Below are 8,021 nucleotides of genomic sequence, written 5' to 3'. Positions count from 1 at the left end.
GATTCTGAAGAGGGCTCGCATTACATGACAGCCAATGTCAGTGCCAGCCAGCTAATTTCATAAACACATGCACCAATTAAGAAATCCATTAATATCCATCATGTCCTGTCATGAATCATACAGCTCTGCAGCATGTCAGACTAAGTAATTTTTGTTGAGCAAAAAGCGGAAGTCCTTGATTAGGTTGACTCATTATTTCTCTCCAAATGATTCAACTGAAATAATGGAAAAGTAAAATGAAGCAACTCTGCTTCAATATTTTTATAATTGCACATTTGGGCTCTTTAAAACTTCCCTGCGGACTGATGAATTCAACCAGCACTCTTACCCCCCGAGCGTCTCTCATCCTCCCGGGCGACCTCACATCTACAGCCCAGAGGAAAGAATCAGATCATTATTTAAACCAGGGGAGAGGTTTGCACCAAAGCATCTGCCAGGAACATAAAAGTAAATGAAAATGCAAAGCCTAAACTGTGGATTAGTGGTATGTCCAATTTGTAACTAATTACAGATGGGAAGTCTTAGCTGAGCCACCGGAGGAAGAATTTGAGAGAGATTCAAAGAAACAGAATTAAGGAATATTCCCGGTTCAATAAAAGTTGAGCTCAATCGAAAGTATTTGAAGCATAATGTTGCTTACCACATTTGTCTCTCAAGGTTGCGATGAGCGGAAGTGAACGGGGCCAATTTTCCGGAGAATTTAAAAGCAGAAATGTGTAGATTATAATTTTATAAAAACCCTTAAATTATTTATGTTAAAACTTGTGTATAATTTCAGCTGTAAAGTCATTTTTGTATTTTAGGCATCATGTTTGTCATGGCAAACAAAGCTGTAAAATTTTATACAAATTTGGCAGTCAACATTATGCAACAAATGCTGTCGATTGAGTTTAATTTGTATTGAACCCAGAATATTCCTTTAATTTACCCGAACACGTTTGCTTTGTAATATTTTCTCACACTGAGTACTGAATAAGGTGTCTTTTTATTATAATTCTACCTTACTGAGTTCCAGCACTCTTGCTAAACACGGCCTAACTGCAAATCCAAATTCAGTTTGGCTCGTTATTGCCAGAGGTTGTATATCTTTAACCCTATTGATCTCTCGGTGCAGCAATTTCTCTTAATTATGAACATATCCTGATTTATAGTGGCTGCATATACAAGATTAAAAATATCCTTCAACCTGAATGCAACATGCCAGACTCTCAGTTATGTAGACTAGTTGGCGGCTAGCCAGAGCTGACTAATGTCTCCTCGCTAGAGGGGGTTGGAAGAGAATCGATACCACCCAATAACCAGTTCTTCCTTTAGGACAGCAAGGAAAGTGTAAGGCTCTGAGAGCAAACCCTATTAAAAATGACACTGTGGAGGCATGCGTTATTAAAAGATTCCCCTTTCATGAACCCAAATCAAAACAAAAATTAATTATGCATCCATTTTAAATCCACCGTTTGGATTATCGCCAAAGGGGATGTGCATAAGTAAATGGTGTAATGGTAGTAATGCAGAGTTGCGGTATGTTTGGATTGTTGGTTTAAAGTACACTGGATGCACTGGGTCAATGAAGGCACTCTGAATGCAGGGAGGTCAAAATTAATGGGGGCTCGCCTTCACGGCCTGGCCACATTAGTGGAGGCTCTCACGGTGTATCGATTAGAGCCCAGGAAAAAAGTTCGGCCATTATGTGAAAGCGGTGACAGGATGGACCAGCTCTCTGGGAGATCAATGATGTGCCCACAGCAGTAATCACCGGGCAGCTGATGATGTTTTCATTGGCCTAGCAAGTACTGGGAGAACGTGTTTGCAGTTTCTGTTGTCCGTATCGTGTCAGCAGACTGAGTGGCTCTTGGTGGACTGGGAACAGAATTAGGGTGTAAAGTCACCAATCATTTCGAACATTATACACAAGCGATTGTGCCTCAGAGTGCTAGATTCTTCCTAATGCACTCCGTGAAGGTGCAGTACTAATTTGTTGTCTTCATTTTTTGAAGACGCTGTCTAAACAACAAATAGTGTTTGTTTTCTGTGTGAACAACACACCGGGGGTCTGATGGAGCTTAGTGTTTTACATCCAGCAAAATGAAAACCATTAAAATGAAAATGCTTTTTTACCTTCAAGACATTGTACTGTAGTTTTAAATCTAAGCAGTGTTTTACACATTTGTTTTGACAGCGCTCTGGTAAACTCCTATCAGTGCTGAACTGATTAAATATTGGGGCTTCCGGCATTCTCTCCAGCTTTTCTTCTGTTAGCATATGACATGTTAACGTGTCTCAAATCCCAGTGTGGTGCCTACCTAGTGTAGATGCTTTTTGGGCATTATATTCACATATTCAATTATGCTACTTTCTAAGATAATCTTGTTCAAGGTTTTAGTGAACATACAAGCCAAGGGAAATAGAAATTCCAAGGGTATGGAAAAGAATCACTCTCATTTAAAATAGTCGCATTTTGTTGCTTTGCAGCCTGGAATGAAGAAGAACACAGTTTTTGTTTTATCCAGTTTTATTGCTTCTAGGCATTGATAAATCCTTTTTTATATACATATTTTTATTTATTTTTTGTATTCATCTTGTGCCTGCCCGCAACTTTATCCTGGAGATAAAGTTTATGCCATTGAAAGTGTGTATTAGAAGGTGATTAGCTACAATTTATTGAGTTTACAAGTAATTTTTAGGAGTGGGATGATCCTTTTTCCAACTCAAGGGTCCCCGGGCTCCCCGGGCGCTGCAGCACAAATGGCTGCCAACTGGTCTGTGTGTGTGTGTGTGTGTGTGTATGTGTTCACTGCTGTGTGTGTGCACTTTGGATGGGTAAAATGCAGAGCACTAATTCTGAGTATGGGTCACCATACTTGGCTGTATGTCACGTCATTTGGATGTTAAGTTGTACTGACTAAAAACAGCTGGATAAAACAAAAACTGTGTCCATTTTAATTGCAAAAATGTATCCAAAAATACTTTCAAGTCAAAATTCCATAGGAAATAAGAAAGAAAAAAAGTAATCTGTCATCATTTACTCACACCCCTCTTGTTCCAAACCTGCATGAGTTTCTTCTGCTGAACACAAAAGAAGATATTTTGAAGAATGTTTGTAACCAAACAGTAGCCATTGACTACCAAGATTCATCAAAATATCTTCTTTTGTGCTCAGCAGAAAAAAGAAACTCATATTGGAGGGTTTTCATTTTTTTGAAGTATCCCTTTTAGATTTTCAAATCAGTTTCTTTTGTGGACATCGAGTCAGTTCAGTGGGATTTGAAACGAGCATTTGCTTAACAAATCCCTAAATTTTCTTCAACATTTTCCATATAAAACTTTTTCTAAATCACATCCGTATTCTCATATCTGAAATGTCCAATATCGCAGTATCCTTCTCATGATTCTCTCTTAAAACATTTTTGTGTCCATTGAGAGCGGAAGTGACCCTTACTATTTGAAAAGCAATTTGCCATTGCCTGCACCTTAGGGACACACATCTATGCATTTGCAACAGTCGAGAGCTGTGACCTCAGTGATCTTTGTACAGACTGATTTTAACCTTCACTCTGAAGAAAAAATCTCCACCGTGCTCCCGTTTGGCTTCAATCAAAAGAAGCCAGATTCAGAGCGCCGGCGTAGACGTGCTGAGAGATGTGGGATGTTTTATACTGCGGAGAATGTAAGAGGATAGTAAGAAAGAGTTCATTTTTCAAAGTGCTGAGGGGCATGTGATAGTCCCTCAGCCATTGTCTTGGTGTCAGGACAGATGAATGGGACAATATGGGGGAAAATAGCTTGAGACTGAAAAACGGAAGACAACACAGGGCAGAGAATGAAAGCAACTAGACAACAGCATTAAAAGCGTTACCTCCCGTTCCCTCTCAAGCTCTCTGTGTCATATCATATGCAATTCATCATTCCGTATGCCCCTCGTGGGAAGATCCATTCCTTTTTAAGGTAGCACTTCGAATCGTTTCTCAGAAAATTGCGATACGCCTTCTCATTACTTGCTTTAAAACTTCACATTTATTCCTGGAAAAACATCTGACAGCCATTAGAGATTAGAACATTTGTGATATTTCCAAGGAATGAATGCTTTGACAGCTCTGTCAGGAAAAAGTGAGAAACTAAACACAAATATGTCAACTTATTGAGTGCTCTTTCTGTAAAGGACGGCCCACCGATCTGTCATTGCATTCTTTTAAAGGGATTCAATGATTTTTGGGGTCAATAGAATGCTGTTAGCGGCTTGTCTGTCAGAGCTGTCTGCTTGTAAGGGAGTCGAGCAAAAATGTCAACTGATGTATCTATCTTCATATCAGCACAGTCGGGCAGGCTGTGTGATGTGCATTGCGTAATTCTTTCGAATAATTCATAAAACCCTTTGCATTTGAGATGAAAAATTTGACTACAGTAGACTATCCTCCCATGTATCACCAGACAGAAAGTAGGATAATGCATCATGAAGTTTTCAGCACACTACGTTCATCCCGCATTCAGGGTTAGACAAAACGTGGCGACAATCAGAAATGCCACCAAGATGGTGAAATATTTCATGGCATTACCGTTGTGAAATGTCACAGGCCGCTGGCTAAAGCTGCGGCACGTCCTCAAGGGCTGTGCCTTTTCGCATTGAGCTTCGTAACTGATTGAATAAATATTCATTATGAAAATTGGACGTGAAAAAATAGCTCGTATTGCAAAATATTGCCCAGATGTATTCTCCGAGAGCTTTCGAGCCAGAGTATTTATCTAGTCAATTGAAGCAATATTACCATAATTGGTTTGAGACCAAACGACAAGACATTGTGGTGGGAGTCAGCTTCATGCTTAATAATTTCAACAATATGAACCAAATTTCTGTGCAATTCCAAAGTCAATGGAATATATATCAAAGTGCATTTCATCAGTGCTAAATGAAGGTACTGCAGTATGATACAACATCCCTTAAGGGTCATTTATGAGCCAGTTTTGAATTGATAAATGGAAATGAAGGAAATTGTGAGAACGAGTGCCTGAAGATATAAGAAAAATAATACTGATGCTTTTAGTTCTGAGATCACTTCAAACATGATGAAAAACAAAACCAAACTGCTGGCCTCTTTGAGAAGGATTTTCTATAGAGACTTATATAAACCTTGATACTTTGAGCCTGCTATGTGAATGCTAACGTAGATTCCACAGTAGATGTGGGCAAAAACTAAATAGTATGTATTCATGGCTGTAATCTACTGTACACGTTAAGTTTGTTTGTCGGTAATCCTCCTGTAAAAACTCTGCTCCACACACTCTGTAGGTTTTTGGTGCTGAACATCCTTAATATATTCACTCTTATGCTTTGAAGAATGAAAATGCCCCGATCATACAATTATTGTGCAGAGCTGTGTATTTAAGCACGGGGATGGTGGTGGAACAAGGCTGTGTTATTTATCTTTTTTCCCCCTTTGTGTTTGTGGATAAGCAATTAAAATAAGTGGGTCATCCGTTGTTGAACGAGCACTTGAACCCATAGGCACAGAGGTTTTATATCTGATTTTAACACTGATGCTTTTGTCTTTTATTTCCCTAGGTCTTTATGCTCGGAGAGATGGAGACTGAGAGAGATATTATTCTGATGACAGACTAGAAGCCTCTATTTACCTACAGTCTAATCTGCACATATAATGCGATTTTATCCTTGGCATGTTCTAGCACTACTGAAAATATGAGGAGCTGCTCTCTGCAATTTGCTCACACCACGCAGAATCGAGTGCAGCAGCAACAGGCTCCAGCCATCATGATCGACAGGCACCGGGACCTGTAAAATATCCCCAGGCCAGCGCGTCTAACCCCCATCCATCCACAGAACTGTCAGCGATATTGAGAGACTGTCAGACTCCTTCTCAAGTACGTCCAAATCAACAGTAAATATTAGTCCTGTAGGGCCTCTGGGAGCTCGGTTACATCCCCTTTATTAACCTTGCAGCCCGGCTGTTTGATGTTAAATAATTACTGTGGCAGCTCCTGGGGGAATACGCAGCACAGGGCTCTTTCTGTCTTTTAGCTATGCTGCTGCTCAAGGGGCTTCACGTTTCACACCGTCTAATATATATACTGAGCATGAACCTTCATAGGACAGTGAAAATAACAGTCCATGATAAAGGAAAAAAAAAATAATAATTCTTCACATTTTCTCTTTGTTCATGTTGGTTTTAGTTTTTGTTTCTATTTTGATGTAAACTTTTTAAATATATTTTTGAAGGGAAAACTGTGTTTGTTTTTTTACAAATATTATAATTTATAGTCATTTTGGAGGAGTTGCACCACATGACTTTTTCTAAAATATTTTTTCTATTTATATAAAATATTTCATATTTTCTGCACAAATGTGATTTGGCAGGCAATTAAAACTATATTAGAAATTACATTTAAGAAATATATTATCTTAAAAGTTTTATTAGAAATAACTAATAAAATGTTTTTAATAAGGTTATTCTTTCCAAGAATTTCATTTTAAGGCTTTTTTTTTTTCATGTTATGCTGTCAGTACAGTTGCATCATCCTAACTTTTTTTTCTTCACTTTCTGACACCCCAAAAATATGAAAATACATATTAAATCAGAAATGAAAAACAGCAAGATGATCATCTTGAAAAAAGTTTTTGTATGCATGAAATACATTTTTACTTTCATATTTTTACATTTTTGGAATAAATTTGTACATGCAAAAAAAAAAAAAAAAAGTCAAAGACCCTCATAAATTCAAAATAATGCATTTTGGTTTGGAAAAGTAAGTTCTCCACCAGGTTTGGGGGGGGGGGGTTGTTAACACTATCACAGACCTAATTATAGGTTGAGGGGGTGTAAATAAGGCAGCTGAGACATACAATTCTCGCAATCATTTGCACTACAGTGGATGAATTATTTATGATGCCTGTTATTTGTGGCCTTACGCAGCTGGGCTGCGGAAACACGGCCTGTCATGTTGATATCAAAACTCACACTGTTCTCCACAGTGCGTCAAACATGACTCTTGTACACAGAACACCCCCACAAACCCCCCTCGACAAAGCACAGTCTGGAGTCCGAGCAGCATCCTCACTCTTATTCAAACAAACAGGGGCTTACTCTAATCCTTGCTTCCTGTCTCCCCGGCTTGTTTCCAAGGTAACGTGTCAGAAGAGACAAGAGCACTGCTTTCTGCCTCTATGGGGCTAGTTCCCCTCCTTTGCCCAAGTTCGTTTGGCTTTTGGTCACATGACACTTGTTCCCATGACAACCAGGTTGAGGACAGCCTGAGAGCAGGCGAGCGAGGGGAGCTCCAAAGGTTCTGCCAAAAATGAGGATGGGGATTTAGATCAGCATAGCTCCTCAAAGTCCCTCGATATTACACACCTCTTAAATGCGTCATCAGCCGGGCGTATCTCAGGTGGCTTTGTTAAACTGAAAAAAAAAACCATACTGTATTTCAGACAGTTCTGAAATCACTCAAATGTGTGATGGATCCGAAGCGGCTTCAAATGAACACCCTCTCCAAAACAACAATAGCATGTACTGGAACAAACTGCAATACGGGGCACATCATCAAATAGTTGGGCACACATTTTCTTGGTTCCCCGTTGCAGTTGTGTTGCTATGGGAACGTGATTCAGAACGACAGCATTTGAATAAAGGTTCTGATGTTAATTTGGAGGAAAATCACTTGGCTGAACCGGTCCAGGGAGAGATGCGATGCGTTCCACTTCCGCACCTTTTCATTTCTTCAGCAGGTTAATCATTTGTGATTGTACACTCGAGAGCGTAAATGTCTCCGTTACGGTCCTAAAATATGAGCAGCTGCCGACAATTATCATCAGATTTAATTCACATGACTGGAATAAGACTCGAAGTATCGTGCCTTAACGTTTTATATTGTGGAACAGTGCCTGACTTCTTGGCTACAGTGGGCGTAGAAGAGATCCTAAAGTTAGAAAATCAGAGAACCATATAACCTTCGTGTAGTCACTGTAAACCTGCGATGTCTCCAGGCCTTTTAGCTTGTGTAAAGATCAGACAGGT

The sequence above is a fragment of the Carassius gibelio genome, chromosome A10 (genome assembly GCF_023724105.1).
Source record: "Carassius gibelio isolate Cgi1373 ecotype wild population from Czech Republic chromosome A10, carGib1.2-hapl.c, whole genome shotgun sequence".
NCBI classification, from domain to species: domain Eukaryota; kingdom Metazoa; phylum Chordata; class Actinopteri; order Cypriniformes; family Cyprinidae; genus Carassius; species Carassius gibelio.
This window is presented reverse-complemented; position numbering follows the sequence as displayed.